Raw genomic sequence first — 23,931 nt, forward strand, 5'->3', positions numbered from 1 at the left:
GCCAGCAGCACACAAGGACTTTTACCCCTTTGGCATCGCTGAGCTCAGTTTTGCTCTATTTTAGAGAGAAGTTTCTCTCTGAAGTTTTCAGAGGCTGGAACCTGACACCTCTGTGCTGCAGGAGGCAGGAGCCAGAGTGTGGATTCAGCAGCCATTCCCAGAGGCTGGTGCACACACCAGGGCACTGGGAGAGGAGCTGGAGCATCACCTACTGTGGTACATGAGTCTGTGGTACCTGTAGGGCTAAAGAAATGCTGCCACCTTTGTGGCACATACTGCAGGGGTTTACAGTGGCACAAATCTGGGAATAAATAATTCACCCTTTGGCACAGGTAATGCCACAATATGTGGTAGAGTTGGTTGGATTTTTTGCCTGTTGGAGGCTATTCCAGTACTTCACTGCTCAGACGGTGCCTGATTCTGAGCCTGAACTGGTCCGTGGTCAGTTAACCTCATCTGTTCCCCTGCCAAAATTGCTCTTAAATAGCTCTTCTCTCTCACAGGCGTTATCTTTCCAAGTATTTATAGAAATCAATCAGTGTCCATTCTCACTCGTGTTCACTGAGGATGTCACTTCTCAAAATCTGTCTTTTGGGAACTCTCCATGTGACGTGGGCAGTCAATAGTTCCTTTTTCTGCTGCTGATTTGCCATTTCCCTTTTCCATGCAAAATCAGTGTTTTTTCTTAGCTGAGGCAACTATTTTATCACTAGTTCCTTACTAATAGCCATTTCCTCCAGTTTCTTTGATTTTCCAGGTGATACCTAGCCAAAGCCTTTACTGAAGTCTTGCTAAGTGAGATCTACCACATTCCTGCTCTTTAGGAAATGAGATACCAAAGAAAGATTCTGTTAGTATAACCAGTTAGTATAACTGGTTAGTATAACCAGTGTTACCTTTGATAACTTGCAATATGGGTTCATCCTGTTTTTCTGCATCTGAATGTGGAATGACACCTCAGGCACACTCAGGTGCTATAATGGTTATTCCTTGTATGAAATGCAGTGATTAAAGTTGGAGATTTGAAGGAGATAGATGTGGGTATCCTCCAGAAGATAGATAAAACATCAGGAAATAAGGTTTGAAGCAAAATGAAAATGCTTCAGTTGCTAAATTTAAGAAAATCCTCCTTTCTGTTGGATTAGGGAAAGCAAAAATAAAAAAAAAAAATCTGTGTTTATCCTTTTAGGTTTTCTTTTGATGCATGACACATGCCAAGGCTTGTGAGTCTTGGCAGGGTAAATGTAACTGTAGATTAGATGAAGGAGACCCTCCCCTAAAATCCATTATGTCCATCCATTTCTCACACTTTTTCTGGTCACCTTTCTCTCCCCTCTCTGGTGAGCTGCCAAGCTGGGGGGTTTGGTGCCAGCTGAGCAAGGAAGAATGCTGCAATGGAAAACGTGAATGCTCTTACTTCAGAACAGTAAAATAAGCAGCAGGAGGCTCTGCCCATGTCTGATGGGGGTGGAAGGAACATGATCTGTCCATCACTGGTCAGAGCTGCCTTGTGCCAAAGAGATGGGAGAGATCCAGATCCAAGCCCCAGGAACCATGTTGGGTTCACTGTGGGACTTGGAGGGCTCAGCACAGTTTTGCCAGCCTGATATAAGTTACATGGGAATGTTTTCTGTCTCTCTTACCTGCTGCTCCCTGTGCCAGTCACTCTGGACATCCTCTAACACAAGTCAGTGCACAGCGTGCTGGCCCCACAAAGCCCAGAGAGCTCTTTCTCTGTAGGTACAAACCAAGGTTTGCTCATGTGTACTGCTCTTATGTCCTACCTCATGTGCCTGATGGCCAGCAGGGACTGCCCAGGTGTCAGGGCTGAATGTCACTCTTCTTCAGAGATGTAGGGGAAGGCACTTCTGCAGTGAGGTTTGAATCTGGCTGGTTGTCCTCTGGCTTTGCCATGTGACTACATCCAAACCCTGTGCTGCATTTGACCAGTTCAGATTAGCTAAGGCTGAATATTCTTAGTGTCATAGGAAACCAAATAGTGTCCTGTTACAATCTTATGCTTTATTGCATTAAAAAAACCACAGTTGTAGGAGTAAAATTCCCCCCTGTCAATGCCCCAAACTGACTTAGTGATTCAAATATTCCTGAGCTATCAGTTCCCTTGATCCTGCCACAGAATTTATGCCAAACTCCAGCCAGCAAGTGCTCACTGAGGGATGTTTGAACTGAGAAAGCAAATAAACCCTGGTGCATTCTGAAGTGATGCAGATTTTCACTGCCTATGAGCCTTGACAACATACATTATGTCTACATTCAGCAACAAATCTGTTATGTCCTGGCCTCAAAAACATGCCACAGATGCAAGTTACAGAAAAACAGCTGCTACAAAAAAGGGATGTGTAAGTAGTTACCACCAAAAAAATCCACAAACCTAAACAAATGTGAACTACAATAGTGCCTCACTGTTTTACCAGAACAGAGAGAGCAAGTCTGGTTTAGAAGAGAAATGATGCAAAGCACCAATCTCCAAATCAGGAACAGCCCAGCAAGACCTCCCACAGGAACAAAAAAATTAAAAATAACAAAAGGGGGAAAAAAAGGAAAAAAAAAAAAAGAACAGGGCAGCCAGCACAATTAATCTAGAATCCCTCATGGTTACCCTGAAAACATTTCCTGATGAAACCCCTTCCATGCTGGCACTGCAGTTGTGGTGCCTCCAGCAGCACTGCTGTGAACCTGTGCTTATCACAGGCTGATTGAATCACACTGAAGGAGGTCTCCTAGATATGGCCTTCAGTGCACAACCCCAATTACTAAAATCCAGAACTCTAATCAACCATACAGTTATGGTTTAGGAGAGGGAGGTAGATCTGACATTGAAAAGCCGCGGGTTTTGATTTGGCCCCAACGAATATTGCCTGCTGCAGATTCAGGCAGGAGTTATTGGTTTACATGAAATGCCACGTGAATGTTGGACTAGAAATGAAGTGGGCCCTCAAACACACAGAAATTGGCCATTTTTAATTTATAGGCTCCCTCTTTGAGCAGCTGCAATGGACATGGTCAGCTGTTGGCCATGAAGTCATGTGAATGGAAAACAAATGCAAGAGAATGAGCTCTTAGCCACTGTATCTAGTAAATGATAGATCTGCAAAGTGGGATAAAAACTGGACTGTACAGAAATTCATTGTGAATCCTTATTCAACAGATGGTGTATTCTGAGTCTTGGGTCTTAAAATCTTAAAATGTAGCCAGCAATTTGTACTCTTGGCTTTTATATTTTCTTTAATTACTTCAACCCTTGTCTCTCAACAGATATTTCTGTTACAAGCTACTCCAGGGACTTCCCAGCTCCATTCCTGGTGTGGCAGTAGAGTCTCAGACTATATTTGGATATTGAAGTTTCAGGGTTGACACTATACACTAATTTTTCTTTTAGTCTCTGCATGGCATACTAGGCTCTAACATTTTGGCTTCTTCCACTTTAGAAATCAGAGGGCATCTGCCTCTCAGCCATGTAATGCTTATGTGCTGAGGAGCTTTCTGCCCGAGTCCTTGTGGGCACATGGAATTTACAGAAATATAAAAAATAAAATTCCATTTCACATTTTCTCCTGCCTGTCTACCACGTCGTAACTCTGTAATTGCTGAACTCTTTGTCATATAAAAAGAAGAGCTTATGAAAATTCAGGGGGAAAGCTCCCCAATTCCCTAAAGAACCAAAAACGGGAACAACATATTCTGAAAGTTCATTCTCAGCAGCCAAACTCTGATCCAACACAGATGTAGTTGAATACTGTAGATGGACAAGATTATCATTTTATATATTGTTTCTCTTGCTTTATCATTCTCTACATTTTTATGGGTTGGCCACATCTTGCTTCATGTACAAATGTAAATACAAATGCAAATGAACACTGTTGTACAAAGTCTTTTTCTGATACCAATAATGGGAAGTTTCCATCCCAGGGTTAGTGCACAGCATACCAAACTGCACTCTCCTGACTTTTGAGTATTATACTGTTTCCTGATAATAAAAGTATGCAACCCCAGTTTATTGCTCTCCATTTAACAAAGGAAATCAATGTTTATTTTGTATGTCTGAAAAGTACAAACTCAATTAAAGGAGTAACCGATGAAATACTGACTCAGGAGCTTGTACACACACTTAATCACACATGGGGGAGAAACCCCCCCGCGGAAGATTGATTGTGCTGCCCATTGAGAATGGTGTCAAAATCCATTAACTTCAACAGGAACAAGAATGGGCCAAATCTCCAAGTGCTCTCTTGGCCTCTCCAGGCTTAGGGTTGGCAAGAAACTTCTAGCATCTGCTGTAGGATCCTGACTTCTGCTGCACATGCAGAAATGCTCTGTCCAGAGCAGCCCACTTCTATGCAGACCCCCTGCTGCAAAGGGCAGCTGGCTGGATCCGGGTACCCAGCGGTGCAGAGCTTGGATCCCATAAGGAATTCATCCATCCTTTTGGTATTAATTTTTCTGTACTTGAGCAATACCCAGGAGTGGGCAAAGGTCACAGCTGAAAATGGCCAGTCTCGCCTTGTAAAAGGGGGTTGGAAATTTGGTTGTGTATTTCCCATGTACAAATATGGCAAGTTTCAAAGCTCCCTAATGTCAGTTATTTAAAATATTGGTGACAAATTTTAACCAGGCCTCGCTCTAGCAGCTCCAGGTCTGATTTTCAACGCATGAAAAACAGAAGTCTTTTTGCTGGGACAGACTGAATTTTCACCATCATTGTTGGTAAAGCTGAAGTCCCTGACACAATTTTTTGGTTGTGTCATTTTCAGTGTGATTTAGGCACAGCCACTTCCAGATGAAAAAGACATTAGATAGGGGAAAAAACCCCACTCTTGGGCGTTGTAACCATGAGGGCAACCTGTTCCACTTCCCTACTACTGATGCCTTGCGTAACGTGATGGTCAAGCCTGTTGAAACTACACAACATACTCTGTTTTTCAATTTTATGGACAGTGATGTAACTCCAAAACAAGCAATGATTAATGAAATATCATTCGTCCCACCCAAAGCAAGAAATGTCACACTGCTCCAAGCTTTGCTCTTAGATTGAAAATGTCTAATAAAATGTCTCTAGAAGGGTTTCTGCAGTGCGGTTTCTGTCAGAGACATGGCAACTGCTCTTCTCTGACACAGAAAATTTCATGTAATGTGGTGGGGTGTTCTGGGTACATCTGGAGAATGATTCAAGTGGTCACAATTGGGTAAATGGCTCCTTGCTCAATATCCTCAGTCATTATATCTGCTAGTTTTTTTGTTTTCTTTAAAAACCAACGAGGTTATCTCATGCAAGGCCACAGCTGGAAAGGAAGTATCAAGAGAGAAAATATATGAATTTGGAAATGTCTTGGTTTGTGGAAAGGTGCCTCTGTCATGTCTCATGCATCAAAGACTTCCTCACCACTGACTGCTGTGGGAGGGGTGCATGAACCCCACACCAGGAATTCACATGGAAACCTTAGAATTTCGAATAGACTTGTTCACTGCTCAGCTTCATCCTCTCTCATCCTCATTGAAGCAAAAATATCATATAAAACAGGAAATCACTCAGTAAAGCTTCCTCCCAGTTAACTCACACTGATGGAGTGAGACATGAAAAAGAAAAAGAGAAGGCTAAAGGAAGGCATAGCAAATGCAAAAGCAAAGTTGCTGTGTGAAATGTCTCTGTTTCCAGGGTCACGCAAATCAACAGCAGATGTTTGAGATAACCTCTTGTGGCTGTAACTTGACATGTCAAAGAGCAGTTCTGCCCTACAGCCCTTCACTTTTTCTCCTTCTAACAGGGTAACAGGAGATCTTTCTGTCATCTGGTGGAATTTCTCTTCCACCATGATGCTAACACTAGTAATTCGAGATATATCAGCCTCTGAAACTGATATATATATCAAGGGACTGCAGTGGTAGGACTCCCTCCAAGCTCTGATACTATTTTGGGGATTTATTAGGACACTTCCATAGGGCAAAAGACTGTGCTGAAATCCTCAGAGCAAGCCACATCCCCTGGGGTCTGCAGCAAACAATGTCCTGTGGGTGGACACTGTTGTGCCAAGCACCAGTGGGAATTGGGGTGAACAGGACTGACATGCACAAGATTGATCTCCTTGTTGGTGTCACGGCTTTTCTTGCAGGTATTACAACTAAAGAATGGTTTGCTGAGGAGGCAGTTGGGCTCTAATCCCTCATGGCAGAGCAAATGTGACATGAATGAAGCTGGCAAAAAAGCTTTGTGAAAGCTCAGCCACTCGGCAAGTTAGTGGGATGAATGGTTTTGTCACCAAAAAGTGGCAAATAATTCTTCACCCATGTGATCTCTGTCCTCTCCTCCTCCAGGCAATAGAGTACAGTTTACCTTGTGGTATTCCTGCAGAGTGCATCATAGGGACATGGCAGAAACAATATCTTGGGTTTGATTAACCCTCTTGTACTGAAGGCAGGAAAAAAGTAGAGCCTAAGAAAAACTGCAACTGAAAAGGAGTTTCTTCCACATCTTCATCTTTCCAGCAGCAGTTTTTCATTTTCACTCAGCTGCATGGGGCAGCCCCGAGGTGGTGAGCTGGCAAGAAGTGTTTTTTTGGTAAGATCACCACCAAAAGTAACCCAAGCAAATCAATATACCTGAACTGCAGCAACAACCTGGGCACACCAAGGAATCCAGACTGAGCCGTGAGGTCTGTTCTTAATGAATCCTTATTATATCACAGTGCTGCACTATAAACACAGAATAAGGCTCCCCTCACCCTCCATCATCACGTCTTTAACACCATTACACACATATGAGCCTAAAAGACCTTTATCCCCCCAATAGTTTTAATCAATTCTTTCCTTAATAGAAGTTGGTTTTCTTAGTTATTCTCCTCCGTGCATAATGAAAAATACTGTAGTAAGGAAGAAAATGCTCCTGCTTATAATGAGAACCACATTATGGCAGAGCCCTGAGGACTGGCTGGGGGAGGTGGAGGCAAGGGGGCTCCCTGGCTCTGCTCAAAAGTATGATTCAATAAGTCATTTCCAGGGTAAACACATAAATCTGTCCATCTTGAACAGAATCCAAACAATCAGAAGTATTCCCTTGCCTTATTCAAAACATCTCTGCTGCTACTGAGAAAATAAAAGGAGTGGATAAAAACAAACACCCTTTCGTGGAAGTTGAAAAAGAAAACATTGTGTAAATATGCAGATGGCCACTGAGTAACTTCTCTCAGAGGTAATATTCTGGCTGCTGCTGATGTTCCTGATAAGGGCCCTGCCTCACCAGTGGCGTCATGCAGGCACTGATGTTGTTCAGTGTTAGGATGAGATGTTAGGATGGATGTCCCAGAGAAAAGTAAAAATGGGATGGGAAGGAAAAAAAAAATCAGCAATTCTTCCCCTGCAGCAAATATGGTTTAGCTAATGTGCAAGTCTGGATTTGTACAGAAAGCAGAACCTACTATCACATCCTGTTTTCACCCCTGCTGGGAAAGTTTAAGACTGGTTCAGTTGAATGGTGAAGATTAAGAAGAAAATTCTTTTTATGAGGGTCAAAACTGCAGTGTTAGATTAAAAAAACAAATCTGATAGGTTTTGCATTGCAAATGAAACCTACTGTTATAATGCAAGCCTTCCCACCCCCAAAATCTAGCTCTGTGTATAATGTTATTGAAGAAGTTGTGACCTGCTACAATTAGGGTCAGGTATGACTGACCCTGTAAACTTGGGGTCTCTCTGAGAAGCTGTTCAGACCTAGTGGTATTGTCTGCTGTCTTGTTTAAAAGAATCTCCTTGTTGTTACCTTCAACACCTTTTTCTGCAAAGGCAGTGATGATATTAGAGAGTTGGAGTTACGACGAAACACCGGGTGTTACAGAGGTGTTTTCATCTGGATAGTGATTCAAACCGAGCATTTAAAGATGGTGATACTTGGAATCACCTCTCTGGCTGTGTTCTAGGATCCATTTCTGCTGCAGAATCCTAAAACTGCCCACAGTGCCCTACTGAGATGATACAAACATTTCTAAGTCTTCTACTTTAGGTCTTCATTAGGAACACTGGGAACAAAACACAATGTTCAGCTTTAGGTCTTTCCCAAACTGTGCTATTCAGTGCTTTTCCTTGGAGGCCCTGTCTTGAAAAACAAGGCTCAACCTCTGCTGCTAGTTTAGCCCAGCTACATTTACTGCTTGTCTCTTTAGATAGGTTTATAACTTGGTAAAAGGAGAACTCAGAAGATGACCAGGTTCCCTGAATTAGGGCTGTAGTTTGCACAAAGCCAATCAATTCGTAGCCAGTAAAAGTCAGGGATATGCCACCAGACAGCTCATCCTCTCTGTGTAATCAGTAATTGGTTGGATTCTGCTCTGAGGTTCTACAGGCAACGCAGTAACACAAGTAATTTTCCAGCAAACACACATAGGACACTGCGTATTTACGTGGGTCTTCTACAAGTCTTTGGTAGCTGCATACCTCTCTGGACAATTCTACTCATCAGCTCAAACCTGCCAATTTTAATGTAAATTGGTCAGCTAGAAGATGGTTTGGACTTTCTGTAGGTTGTCTTTTCCCTTCCTCTTGCTCAGTTGCCTCCACTCTTGAGCTTGTATTTCCTGCAGAAGGTTATGGAATGAGATTCCCAGCAGTGCAAGACCTGACGCTACAACTTCAGCGGGTCATTTCCGTCCTGATACAACCTCTTCCCGCATTAGCTCAGCTGTGTGTCACTGAGACGCTCATGATCCCATCACTGCTCTGTTCCTACACACAAGGCAGACAGCAGAGTGAGTAGTTAGGAAGGAATTAAATTTTTCATGTCATTCCTTTCACTAGAGAGAACGTTTAGAGACATTATTGGCGTGGTCATGTGAAGTGTTTTCCAGACTAGATTTCATCAAAAGACTTCAGAAACAGTTTAGGGACATAAATTTAACATTTAGATGATTTTGCAACGAACAGACTAATTCAACCTTGCTTTAGGGCTGAAGTAGTTCCTAGCAAGAGCAGAACAGAGCCCAACACATTCTGCACAGATGGATTCCCATTATCTGAACTCGTGTGGCTCCTGCAGAGGGTGTCTTAGGGAAATGGCTACTGCCAGGGACCAGAATCTCTTCTCCTACATGGAGAAGGAATAAGACAGAGCACCCACACAAGGAAGAGCTGGAGGCACACAGGGACACTCCAGGAGGGCATGAGCATGAGTTGGGTTTGGGTAGGGCAAAGACATGGTATGTACACACAGGCATCTGGGAGAGGGTTCACAGCTGTTCTGGCAGAGGACACTGCTCCTCCTTGTCTCAGATTCTATTGGGCATCTGCTTTATCATCCAGACATCTGTCACATCAGGTCACTCGTGGGTAGCTCTGATGTTCCAGTGGGGTTTATTTCCCAGGTCCCAAAGGACATCCTACCCTCTTTAAGTGTGCTTTTCCCATGTGCAACTTGAAACGTGGCTACCAAGGGCTGAAAGTGCTCCTCAATTGTTTTTAGGGCCTCAGGACTTAAATTCCTAAGTTGCCTAGCACAGGGCATTATAATACCAAGGAAAGTGGTTCTCAGGTGTTTTTAATGATCTGGACTTTAGTGGCTTACCTACATCTATATAAAAAAATAATGATGGAGCATGAGACTCAAATGGGATCTGCTAAAGCCCATTTAACCCTTGAACCGTCTTCCCCTGGTCTAACTGGTACTTTAGAACTAAAGGAAAATGCCACGAGCTTAGTTCTAGGTTTCACCTTGGAGACATCCCTAAGTAGAAGGCAAACTCCACGGGTATTTCATGTCCCCTGAGGGGTATATTCTACTTTCACAGCACTTTGTGAAGGTCAGGAAATCAGCTGCTCAGAGCCTGTTCTGAACAGTTTGCAGACTGGGAGCTTCAACATCTGGGCTACTGGGACTGTGCTTCGAAGGAAAACCATGGAGGGAGCAGAGGTTTATAGTAAATTGGGCTCCTAGTCTACATCCATTGATACTTACTGTCTCAATAAAAATTGCTGTTATATTTCCTACAAGAACGACTGCTGAAACACTGCATGCAGCTGCTAACAGTGGGGATATAATGCATGGGCTAAGCCATTTTCTTGAAAGCTTTTTAAATGTCTAAATACAGTCTGAAAAAGGAATTGTTTTTCACTGAAGATACCTTCCTTTTGATAGCTTGGTCTCCCAGTGGTGTTCTTCTGATGTCTCACTTTGTGGAAGGAAGCAGAAAGGCTTGTTGCAAATAGTGAGGATACTGCTTTACCACAAAAGACCTGGCAAAATGTTTTGTGGGTATATTTTTATTTTGAGCAGGATCAAAAGACCAGTTTCTTTCTTTTCCTAAATCAAAACATGGAAAGCAGAGGAACCTAACTAATTCCATACTCATGAGGCTAGAGGGGAATAAACACAACAAAATTTTATTAAAAAGATTAATTGCCTTGGTTCTTATTAACACAAGACCATTAATTGACTGAGTACTGGAATGGCTAAAGATTGATTTCTGGGAAATTTTATGTCTTCTCAAAGAGGTACAAACTTTACTTCATTAGAAATTTCACATAGGGAAAAAGCATATTTAAATTCATTGTATCTGTATTCTAACAGTTTGAAATTTATTTCATAGAATCCATTTGGCCAAAATATTGTACCACAAATAGTGGAAATAAACATTTTCATAAAATCATAGGCTGAACTTATGTTATTAGTCTAACAATTATGCCCATATAAAACACAGTAAACTGACAAACAATACATCAACTTAAAAATACAACTAATATTGGTTGATAGTTTGTTTTGTGTCTAACTGTCCTATCAGAACCATTAAATCTTGGTTAGCTTAGGATGGCTAATTTGTTTTTGAAAGAAATGTCCCTCTGTGTAATATGTTTTGCTACATCTAAGCCAAATTTAGTAGAAAGGAATTGTATTTTTGCATGCCAGAAAAGGATATATTTCCTGCTAATTTTGCAGACATACCTTTTAATTTTCTGCCCAGTAAACAGAACTCAGATCCATTAAAAGATGGATCATTTCAGTCATTACTGAAACCCACTCAAAGTTGTCACTAAAAGCTATTCCTTAGAGGTGATTCTTTAATAAAAAGGGAACAAGAACTGGATGTAGGGGATACTTCTTAGTTCTTTCTGTTGCCAAGAGGTTACCAAAGAAGGAAAAGCTTTTACTGCACTTTGGTACTGTTTCACTAGCAATGCACAACACAGGACAGCAGGAACTGTCAAAGAGGAGATGGGGACTGGAATTGTTCCAAAAACGTTCAGTCTCTTCTTCTTTGGATATGTTTCCTCAAGTGCAGAGTAACATGTCAGTAAGAATTGCCAGGTAAGAAGAGCTGGAGTCTTCAGAAGCAGTATGTTTAAAGGGCAGGCCCTACCTGACTAGATCATTTGAGAGACCTCTTGTATGGAAAAATGAAATATTTCAACACCTTTTGTTTTCAAGTGTGATCTGAGAAATGAGAGATGGGTTTGTGATTGTGACAGAGACACTACAGAGGCTCCATCCTCAGCATCACACACTGCCTCTGGCTTTCTTTGGGATCTTTGGCAAGTCCTTTATTCCATGAGAAACAGTATCTATTTATCACTTTATTTATCTCCTCAACAGACACTTTGCCCTGCTAAAACTAAATGCAAATGTTGAAGTGCAGGTGCTGTGAATAATCAGTCCTACATAAATCTCTGCTCACTGAAAGCCACAGGCCCCTATCTGAGATTGCAGCCCTTCACAGGCAGCCCTTGCCTCAACCCAAAGGTGTATGTACTGCCCCCACCATTATTCTTCTGTGCTTGGAAGTTTCTAACAATAAAGGCTTGCTTTCTCAGGAATTATCCTAACAGCTGATTGCTTATCTAAGGAAAGCTGACAGATATGAACATAAGCAGATACACAGCTACTGGATGCAAATTATCAGTGGGAAGAGATTCCCTGAGGCCTTGGGTGAAATCAGTGACCACCTGGCCCAGAGGTGATAAGAAGCAATAAAACCCAAGGATTCACCAATCTGAATAAAAAATGAAGAAATATGCTCCAGCTTCATTCTTGCCTATTTCAACTCAAGGGATGATCCAGGGAATAACCCTGGGGCCAGGCCCAGTAGCTGCAAGCCAAAACCAGGTGGTTGGTGCAGCAGTGTCCAGCATGTGCCACTGCTCATTCTGAACACTTCCATGAGAGCTGCTCAGTTTTGAGACAGTTTACAGAAGAGTGGTTTTTGGAAGAACCTGATGGATGCAGCATTCACAAACACAGTTCATACTTCTAAAAGCTCAGATCTTGTCCTAACTCCTTAAGGCATCTCAATGGAAAATGAAACTAAGGTTCCCCAAGCAGCTGTGTATTTGGGATCTTTCCCTGAAAAGCTGACAGTCTCCATCTGGGAATTAATTCAGCTGCTCTCAGCTGTTGTAGATCAGGTAAATCACTCTATAGTGTGGCTGAACTTCTCTTAATTGTGGGTGACCCTTGGCTATATTTAAGGACTGTAGGCTTTACTTCCTCTCTAATTGTACCTAACTGGTTATGCCTATGAAGGAGAGGTGGTTTTTTTTGCTGTTTGGGTTTGGGGGTTTTTTGTTGGTTGGTGTTTTTTGTACATTTATATCCATCAATTTAGAGGATAAAGGGGAAGCTTAAGTTGATTCAGTATTAGCAGCCAAATGGGGACCTACCAGATTCAAGGTAGTGAATAAGCTATGGTTTACACCATTAACAGAGAAGGGAGAGGAAGACTTGGGACTGAGTTTTGTATTTTGCTAGTCGGTAAAATAAATAGTATTTATTCACAGAAATTTACAGGAGCTCTGTCCCTAGGAGGAAAGATGTGCTCTATTCTGAGTTGTGCTTTTTCCCAGCCTATCTGGAAAAAATATCTTCATGTAGGCTGTAACAATTGAAGCACAAGGTCTTTATGCATTCCTGCATATTTCTGACTTGAAATATTTGACAGGCTCTGTGTTAAATATGTGGTTTCAGTTCCTAAATGTCTATCTCAAAGCCTCTCTCCCCTCTGCCTTAAAAGGGTGCAAGAAAGGAAGTGAGGAAACTTTAAAGTTGAAAACATTCTAGAAGTACGTAGGAAGCCTTCCACAGTGTCAGCTCTCCTTGCTCTCTTATCAGTGCATTGAATTTGCTATATTAATTCTATTGATTAGTTAGTTTGTGTTTCTTTAAAAATTGTAAATGCATCTATGACTCTTTAAGGAAGAAGATACCATTAGGGATGGATCTCCTAAAAATACGAGAATTAGAGTTCGCTGAAACTGTATTTACCTCTCCATATTTGCCTCTGCAGTTGGTGAGGGTGTGTTTAATGGGCTGGAGGTAAAGGAGAAGAAGAATCATCTGAAGAAAGTTTACTTAGAAACCGTCTTCCAGAGGCAAACAGTAAAACTTCTGCCCTATTCAAGAAGAGCATCAGGCTGCCTGGTGTGGTTTGTGGTGGTAAGATGTGCTTTACTGGTAGAGGCTGGCTCAGGATATAAAGTCTCAGGGATGATGCCCTTGCCTTGAACCAATGAGTGACCAGGAGCCCTGTGCTTCTGTAGCTGGTGTCTGCAGGTCAGGAGTAGAAAGGTGGGCCTGATCCTCTCTGAGTCACTGAAGAGCCCACAGTGTCTTGAGAGAAAGGACAGGAGTTAGTGCTGATGCTTTAATAGGGTTCTTTGCATCAAATGGTGTGATGGGGGGAGGCTGATGGTTGCTGGTCTTGCAGGGGGTGCTCCAGGTGTCAGCAGCACATTCAGGTAGCACACCAAGCTATTGCCCTGGCACTGCACACAGTCATTAGCAGAATTGTAGATGGATGTCTCTGACAGCCTCAGAGCTGGACAGAAGAATTTGTCTTGTTTGCAGTGTTAATGCAAAGATTTGGTTTGAGAGACACCATAAGCCCAATGGACCCTCTTCTTGTTCACATGCTTACTGTCTCCTTGGAGCTGCTGGGCTGCCTGGATATAACAGGGGGAACTGAGCTATTTAACCTCACTAATGTGCAGTAGCCCAACTCTTGCTTCCCAGGCTGGAGGATAAAAGCCCTGATACTGTTCTTTGCCATCCCCTGGCTCTTTATTATAGGATTTTGCAAAAACAATGAAGATGGGCCACTTATGTAATCTGTCTGCCTAATGTGATCAGGGTAGTGCTGCTGGCTTTTGCAAAGGTAAAGGTAGTGATAAAGCCTTGCATCAGGCCTAGTGGGCTTCTCTACTGTTCTTGAATAGCCCTGCAAATTTGGGGGTGTAGAAACACAAGTAACTGTGTAATATTTTGTTACCCTTCATACAGCTGTGCTTAGTTGTTGACAACATGAACTGGGAGAAAGCAGATGGTTTTGCAGTCCAGAAGTCTGGAATTCATTAGTGGAAATTTTCAGACGTGGGTTGGTTTGTTGGTTTTGGTTTGGTTTTTTTTATTTTTTTTTTATTATTCTTTGGCTTAGCTACAAAAAGTCAAAGCAAACAGAGCTGAAAATTCATAGTGAGGGGTGTGAAAGAGTTTCTTTGCTCTCTTTCACTGAAGAAGTGACTGGACAGAAAAATCAAACACTTGAAAATTTCTTTTTCCTGATTTGCTTTATCTGTGACAGCAAACCTTACTGAGAAGAGGAGCTATTAAGAGCTCCTCTGGAATTCAGGTTTATTTGGAGCACACCAACATGATACTTGCTATTAAAGCCTGCAGTTTTGCTAACCTTGGAAAGGAAAGGGGAGGAGACAGGAGAAGTGATGTTAATTTATTCACTGAAGAGTTCAAACTGTGTAGTTTTTCCTACAAGGAACTTTTTCTCTTGCACAGGAATAAAAACTGCACAGCAAATGTTAACCTGTGACTCAAGACAGGGGCAGATTGGTTTGACTTTGTTGTCTGGGCACTTAGTGAGAGCAGACTGCAGCATTTCTATAATGCAGCTGCTTGGAAGAAGCTGAAGGTGGAATTATTTTGGCAGGAGTGAAAAATTTTTTGCATGAGTAAAAGTACAGGAGTGCTGCAACCCTCCTGATGTGGGCACCAGGCCTGCTGCTGGCCTGGCAGAGCTCTTAGCCAGGTTCTGCTTGGAGCTCTCTCTCCTCAGAGTCTGTTTCTTCCACTCTGTAGGCTTTTCATCCATTCCCACCATCTAGATTTGTTGCTCCAGGCTCTCCCTCTTCAGGGGGGCAATGGCATTGTCTCAGCTCCCAGCAGCTTCTTTCTAGAGTGTTTTCTAAGAGATCCTGTGCCCCAAGCCTGCCACAGGATCCATCCTTCCCTGCTGTGCTACTTCCCATTATCCTTCAGGCAACAAATATTTCCTATCTTGTTGCACTCCTGTGATGCTGAGCCCTGGGAGGGCCTGGGCTCTGCTCCAGGGCCAGCAGCTTTATGACAAGCACGAGCAACACTGTAACAAATAATGGGCCTTGGAGAGACCTCTTTTCTATAGAGCAAAGGGGAGATGGAGAGAGAAAACCAGCACGTGAAACCTTTTCTTCTAAAATCTTTCAGCACACGCTGTAGATCTGCTACAAAGGATGTTTCAACACGAGCTTCTGGAAGCTGTGCTGCCCATGAATGAGGTGGCTCACACACACCTTAGTCTGGAAAAGCCTTTAAGCCTTTATGTAAATACAGGGTAACAAAACTGCTTTGCCTGAGGCTTCAGAAGTGTTGGGTAAACTTCTCTGGAACTGGAGGACTCAGTCGTTTAAAAAAATGAAAAAAAAAATCCCTGTTTCTGCTTCTCATTCTCTGTTCTCTGGGATTTCCAGGCTGTGTTAGGTGTTACCCTCCCATGCAGACAGGGGGGAGCAGACTCGGTGCATCACAGCAGCCTTGAAGCTGAAGTGATGTCACAAGAAAGCTTTGCCTGTATCCAGACAGGATGATGACTCTTACCAGTCAGACCAAGGACTAGTTAAGCCCCTGGCAGCCCTCATCTTGAGTCTATATGTAGAGAAAGTGCTGCAGCTTGTTGCTTCACTTAACATCTGTGCTCCTTGCACTGAGACAGCCAGTAAACAAAGTGACTAAGAGACAACGGAATTGGGATTTTTTTTCTGTAAACCAGGATCTGTAATTATGGCAGATGATAATCCTCCATTTCTTGGAAAAGGTAAAGATTCTTATCTGGGATTTCCTTAGCGTGACCCAATTCCAAAGGCAAATGACACTTCATTGAAATCACTGCGAAGCTGAAGTAGCAAATTTCTGGTCCTTGGTGCCGAGGGTGCTGGGTGCTTTCTTGTGAACTGACACACTTCCCTTTGGTTCCTAACATGGAAATTCTTATTGAAAATCCAGTGGCAGATGCAAAACAGACCATGAAGCTCTTCCTTCTGCCTTCTTTACTGCCGCTTCTTGCAAATGAACTCGGAAGGTATGTGATATAAAATACGGTGGCTCCTTATTTGAAAATTTCTCATGAACTTATGATGTTTTTAGAACATCCAAGTTAAGCCTGCATTCTTTTAGAAGTAATTTCAATTTTTCATTGCAGGTGGATTCATAAAGGTACACACTCCTGTTAAGTGTTGGTAATCTAATTCAACACCTATCTGTGTTTGAGTTAATTTAAATGTAATCAAACTGTATTACAGCAACATATCTGAGGCCAAGCTCTGAGCCTGAATTGACTGTGTTGCATTCAGATCCCTCCTAGGCTGCAGCAATGTTGTATCTGTAGCTGTAAAAGCACCAGTTTAAACATTGCTATGGCTGGGAGACTTTAGCACTACTTCCCTCCAAAACAAGGGCAGAGCTGTCATAGCTTGTAAAGCCAAAAGAGACTTGTGACCATCCCATGTCCTGCTGCAGGACCTGGGGGCAACTGCCTTGGTGCAGAGTTGATGTCCTGCAACATGATCTCTTAGGGGGGTGGAGGAGAGCCTAGTGCAGCTGTACAAATAAGGGATTTAGCTGCTTTGGTTTCAAATTTGCCAACCAGTTTTGGTCAACTGCACTGAAAAAAAAAATTGTCTTTGCTGTCAAAGTGCACAGCATATAAAAAAAAGGTGCCAGACCTGAGTTGAAATTACATGTTATAACTGAGGTAGAGAGTTTTTTACGAGTAAAATCACTTCATTTTAAGATGTAACTAAAATGCAGAAAACAGAAACATCTGTTCCTCTTTAGTTTTCTGGCAACTTTCTTTTGCATCTGCTCCCCCAATTCTTCTCTAAATTTTGTCCCATGTTACCATGACTTAGTATAATTATTTTTTTCTCTTTAAATCGTAGAAGCAATAGGAAGCATTTAAGAAACATGTGCTCAGTTTCAGCACACAAGTCAAACCAGCACACTCAAAAGTGGAGGTACTACCTTTACAAATAAAACCGTCCTCGTCCCTCTTGCCCAGATGCAATGAGGTAAATGGTAGGTTGACTGAAAGCAGAAAATTGAGTTTTGAAGTAAACCGTTGTCCTCAACTTACCCCATCTGGTATGTTCACACCAAAGGATCCAGATCCCAATCACAATACCACAGGAACTTTGGTTGCTGAAGGCAACTTTGCAGTGCAAGAGCATAAACATCCTCAGAGGAATGTCACCCTTTCCTGGATCTCATGGGATACCCTAAACATGAAGTTCTAAATCCATGTAGTAATTGGAGCTGTTAGGAGTAGATAGAGTCCATGTGAGCAAGTGAACCCCGAAGGGGCTTTCTAATTTTACTGTAATATAAAAGTCCTGTGCTTAATAGAAGGAAAACTATATTGGGGGGGGAGAAAATACAAGGAATTTTTACTGGCAATAAAACAGTGCAATTCATAGCTTGGTCATAAGAGTTGTTTCACTGTGTAGTTGGCAGAAGTTGTCAGGGACAGGTTTGGGCAGCAGGGCAGAGGTAGGTGGTGTGGGATGTGCACTTGAGGTGATGCCGTGGGGGAGCTGCCATTTCACTGCACAACTTTTCCTCCATTTCATGACAACTTGGGGCAACATCCTGCACACTTTCACAGGTTGTACAGCACTGTTTTTGTTAATTTATCAACATGTGGCTTCTACTCAGTGGTCTCTATCACTCTGTCCTATAGCAATACTATGTGTATGGTAAACAAACCTGTGCCCTGCATTATTTCTTCTTAAGTGGCTCCTAGTCCCCAGCATAGAGGAACTGCACAAAAACATTTTGCATGTGTCTGGTGATAGAAAAGTTATTCTGGAATCCCCTGTGTGCAAATGCACCCCAACTTGATTTTCACATCAGGCAGATTATGGCAGATCTAATAACCCCAAAACTCTAGAAACAGAGATACAGATGGGCCATTGCCAGTGAAAGAAAATTACTGCTTCTATTTAACCATAGTTTATGCCACTTTTCTTGAATAAGCTGCCAAAAGAACAAGATCATAAGCTGTTACAAAAACAACTTGAAGAAACTGTAGCTGTGATTTGTGTCAAGCTCATAAGAAGGAGAAATATAGAATCTGTAGGCAAGAGCAAACATAGCACAATAGCTATGACTGGGACAGAAAATAACCCACCTCTTAGAACAGTTTTCTTCAAACTTGTATCAATTGCTAAATAATAGCATCACATATCTATCATAACTCTTAAAGTATTTGTTAAAGCTGGGGAAACCCTGGTCACCTGTGTTTGGACTCAAGGTACTTTACTTTCAGCCTGTTTTAAAATAAGGAGTTACACTGCATCTGCAATGTTAAATACACCAGTTCTGAAAATTACTGTTGTAACTTGAATCTGGCTCCCTCCTATTTATTTATTTTAATCACAGATGGGAGAAAAAGGAGAAGAGGTGGTGTTTAGGTTCCCAGTATGTAGTCCTTTGATGCCTATCTTGATTAGAAGGAAGTGATAGGGACAGCAGATTTGAATGTGAGGTAAAGCCAGATGCATCTTGTTATATGGGCTGCTTTTAGAAACCTGGATTTGTTTTCTTTCAGCCTAGAACTGCTGATAACTGGAGCTGTATGGAAGCAACTCGTATTCCCAGCACTTTTCTTCCCTTCAGTCCACTCCAGCTGCTGCTGCAGCAGCTTCTTGCTGGGCAGTGGTGACAGAAACAATGTTGGGAGTGAGATGGTGAAGAAAACTGGACTGTTATTTAGCCTTGTTTTGTGGAGAACACAGGTATGTGTCCTGCAAAACAACAGTTTTTTATTTGCAAAATCAGAAGCTTCTTGCCAGAGAGCTGTTTAAAGGGCAAACCAGAGGGCAGCCAGCAGCAAAACTGTTTTCTAGCTTCAGAGGTGTTCTTTTCAAAGGCCAGTGTAAATCCTTGAAGCATTAAAGCTGTGAAAACAAATCAAGAGAAGAACGGAATGAAATTGTTCTTACCACAATAGCAAGGTTCATATGCTCAGAAATAAAACAAACCAGAGCAGTGCAGAAGTTACACTTCACCCTGCTCTGTGGTGTTGAGTGAGCCAGTGCAGCTGGGGAGGTGCCGAATTATTGCCTGTGGAAGGTGGTTGCTGCCAGGAGGGTTCTATGGGAACAGGGGAGGGAGTGTGAGGCTTTCCTTCGGTGGAGAAGGAAGAGGTGATGCTGTGGCTGGTGTGATGTAGCTGTATGAGCCATATGGAGCAGTTGCAGCACCTTTTTGATTCTACAACCAGCTCCTTGCTCAAACACTTTGATTGAAGCCTTGTTTTGGTGTGTTGCTGGAGAGAATTGATTTCTTGTAGTGCCTTTTTTTTATCTTTGGCTTTTAAGCTTTTTGACTTCTTAAATGGGCATTCTTTTCCCAGCTACTGTGAGTAGCTAACTTGGCTCCCTCCAATCCCAGGTAATCTGAGAGAATCCTGTATTTATGGAAAATATTGAGTAGATGGTCCTGATCCCCCAAAATGAGGCAGGGGAGGGCAGGTATGCAGAGAGCTGCATTGCTCTGTCAGCATTTCTCACTCTTGCCCTGAAGGACCACACAACATGCTGAGAAAACTAATCCAGCACCAAGAGCTGGCTTGCTTGAAGAACCTACAGACTTTTCCAAGCATTTCTTTTTCTCCCTGACATTTGCCTTTAACTTATTCGCAGCTCCCGTTAGGAGGAATTTACATCAAAACCTCAGGAAACCACTTAATGCTCTTTAAAACACAATGCTTTAGATCAGTTGTTACTGAATGCGCCTTTGTGTTTTTAAGGTATTTAAAATATAGTTAATTAGCTGGGTTGGTTTTATATTACACATGTTCCTCATGACAATTCAGCTGAAAAGCCATCACTGAATTAAATCAAGGTTACCTAATTCTCAGTCATAGGTATGATGATGATTCACATTTACATGTAACTTCTCCTAATACACATAATTTTTATCATTTCAAAAGCAATCACTTGGCAGCAACAAATGACCATCAACTCTCCCCTGTTCTCAAATTAAAAGCTGTTAATTACTGTTACATACTTTTAAACTGAAAATACCAGCTTCTTAGCCCTAGACAGATCCTAAGTGAGCAGGTAGTTGACACTTCCAGTGAGAGAACCATCAATATGAGATTTTTTTTTTTCCTCTCTTTTGAACTTCTCAGCAGAAGAAAGGTGTTGCTGTCTTCACTTCAGAGGCACTTGCTGATTGTCTTCCAAACTGGCTGTGGAGCTGAGATGGATGTGGAGGGTGGCCTTTCCTCAGTAACTGGGTCCTGTTCTGGAGCACAGCAGCACTCCACCATGCACGGCCCAATCTCCTTCACGTGGCAGCAGGGTCAGCCCTTAACTTTTGTTTATCCTACTGGAGAAATTCAACTTCACTGGAGTAACTCCTGGTTAACTGCAGTCACCGTTATCAGACCGGGAAGAAATTGGAGAGATCCAGATCAAGCTGTGAACCCAAATATTCTTAAGAGCCTTGGTAGGGAACAACTCTGTCCTATTTTGTCAAAATTAAAGTGATGGTGAGTGTTCAGATTTTCTCAATGTTTTATGTATTTTTATTCAGGGTAACACATAAATATTGCAGAAGTGCAGGAGCCTAGTTGAGGAAGATGATGATCTGTAATGGTTACTTTTGGACCCTCAACTTTCACATTTTGAAGCAAGAAAAACACTAAATATACAATAAATAATGTACTATATAATTATATCTAATATTTAAATACATAATTTAAACTAAAATAATGGATTGTCATTGTTAATGTAAGAACTTGTGCTGTGTATTCTAGTATGAATCTAGCAACAGTAACAGGCTGTTAGTTCTCAGAAATTGTTGTAGCCACTCAACCAGCAGTCCAAAAAGGGCAATTTAAAAGGAGTTTTATAACCCAGCTATAATCATGGAAGTGCAGGAGCTGGAAGGGACTGCCATTTGGTCACCTCTCATCTCTCACACCACACACAGATCACTCACTCAGTGACGCCTCACAGGACAGGGTCTACTCCAGCCCAGTCCCCAGTGAAAGGGTCATAAACCAGCCTCTGCAGCCTGTTCCATTGCATAACTGCTCCTCCCGATTTTTTCCTGATATTTATCATAGTTTTTCCCTTTTGCAGTTCACATCCACTACCTTTTCCTGCCCCTGTTTGCTAATGGGGGTGGTTTGGTCCTCTCATTCCCTGGGACAAGTGAATTCACTGAAACTCCTCAGCAGGAAATTCAGTCCCCTTGGACGTCCAGGAACAAGGAACAGACCAAGGTGTTCAGATATGCATCTGAACCTCTTGAATATGCAAATGCAGTTTGGAATATCTGTCCTTAAACTGCTACTGGCTGCTTTTTTGGGCAGAGCATAGATCCTGTAAGAACTAGGACCTGTGTTAGGCTCAGAGGGAGCCTCAGCATAAATCCCCTCTCTTTCCAAACACATGATGATTTTCATTGCCTTTGTCTAATGACCCAGGTAACTTCCTCATTACCTGATGCTAAAACAATGATACAGTGCTCTCCATACTGTGCCCTACTATTTCCTACTTCTAATTTTGATCACTTCTGTGAGGAGAAAAAAAAAAAAAGATGTAGTTGGGCAAAAATTCCTGGTTCTTACAGTGTCACTTCAGGTTTATGTTCAGACTTTGGTGGAAGTTGCACCACTTGGCCTCTTTGTTGCCTGTCTCTTCTGGTGGGAAAATGGAAACCTTTGATTTACAAACCCTTTGTGAAAACTATCTGTTTTGTTTTGGTTTTTTTATGTTCTCCTGAGAAGAGCACTTTTCCAGAGTACGGCAGAATTGCTGGATCCTCTTTGTGTTGAATACATTAAGTGATACTTTCACATATTTTGGCCTTTAGACTTTAGGAAGTTGTGAGATGGGATCAGTTTGATCCCATTCCACTGAGTGCTATAAGGTATGTCCTTTGAGCCAGACAAACTCACCAGTAAAAAGAATTACAGTACTCTCTAATGCACTTCTAAAAAGTCACGGAAAAAAACCAAATGGCATCAGACAGATGTGTCTGGGAAGTGTTGACTGATAAGTTATCAAAGTGACACATTAATCACTAATTAATGTAGTTCTTACTAGCAGTTGAGTCTCATTTTTGTTTAGTTTTCTCCCTGGGAATGTCACATGGAAACATGAAATGTCTTGCATGACTGGAATTTTGGGCTCTGACTCGTGATCTTTGGCAATTAGTATTGCAGTGATGTTAAAAAAAAAAGTGTTTCTTTCCTACTGTCTGCATCGTTCATTAGTTAAAATGCATGTTTCGCAAGGAGAAAGTAAAAAGTTTACCTTAATTGTATATAATTTAATATAGATATAAATAGCAGTGGTGCTTAACACACTTAGCTGTGATTAGGAACGTCCCCCTTTGCTCAGGCTGCACTGGGGGAAACAAGATCAGAGATTACTTTAGAGGAGAAGCAAAGTTACCTAAACAGACAAGAAAAACTGGAATGGAGTGTCAAAGTGACTTGCTTGATGTCACATGGCAGACCAGTGACAGAGCTGGGACTGAAATGGTGACAAATCAAGGGCCTGTTTGGTCTTATTCTGGGAGACTGGGGGAAGGAAAACAATAGTGGTTTTTACCGAGCATGGTGTCATAGCTGTTTCACACACACAGTGAAAAATACACTTAATTTATTCCTTTTTGGAAACTAATTTAAAGCAGAGTTTTAACACTGTTTTCTTTAATTTTATGACTTGAAAATATTTATAAATCTTGGGTTTTACCTTAAAATTGAGACAGTTACCCTTAAAGTGACACAAAAAGGTTTTTTTGTAGTTGAAATGTTGATGTTCCAACCTTCATCCTTCATTCAACCTCTCCATCAAGAGAAAAAGTGACAAAGTTTGAGGGAATCACTACTTTATGTAAAAAAATTACCTGCAAAAAAAATGCAAGAGAAAACGAACCATTGAGTTCTAGGTTAAATAAGACACCTTTTGCTTGAGCTTCGATAACTCTATGAGATAACCAGGATCAGGTCTATAAAATATTTTGGTCCTTTTTAATAGGGAAGAAAAACTATATCATGAAACTTTGTGTATTTTTAAAAATCCTATTTGTTCAAATAGCAGCTTGAGCTGCTTCTGTGCACGCTGGCAGTCCAAGTGCGCTGCAAGGCACTTGCTTCAAAAGTTGTTTGGAGAGGAGGATCCCTGGGATAAGAGACAAGTTTCAGGCGTGCCCTGAGGAAAACATTGGCCGGGTTTTTTCCTCATCCTCGTGGTGTCTGCCTCTAGGAGAGAGGCTGGCTGGGGAAGCAGAGGCTGGAAGAGGCTCCTGGAGCAGTTTCTTTCTTGCCAAGTACATGGAAGAGACCTCAGAGTCTGAGCAGGAGTTTTGGCCCTCCCTTAGGTGGAGCCCAGTGGCCACATTCAGCTGAGCATGGGCTCAGGTGGTCCCTGTCCTGCTTGTGCAGATGAACTGGGGTGCTGAGTGTGGGTTTGTAAATGTTTGTGGCTGAAAGGGGGGCATGTGCCCTTGTACAGCTCAGGGAGGGGCTGCCCAGACCCTCTGCCTCAAGGCCTGCATGTTGCCCCAACAGGAGGGGCTGCTTTCACCACCCGTCCTGCTCCTCCATGAAATTGGGAGTTGGAAAACCAGAATTAGTGCACAAAACCCGCCCCTTA

The sequence above is a fragment of the Corapipo altera genome, unplaced genomic scaffold (assembly GCF_003945725.1).
Source record: "Corapipo altera isolate COAL_440 unplaced genomic scaffold, ASM394572v1 75, whole genome shotgun sequence".
NCBI lineage: Eukaryota > Metazoa > Chordata > Aves > Passeriformes > Pipridae > Corapipo > Corapipo altera.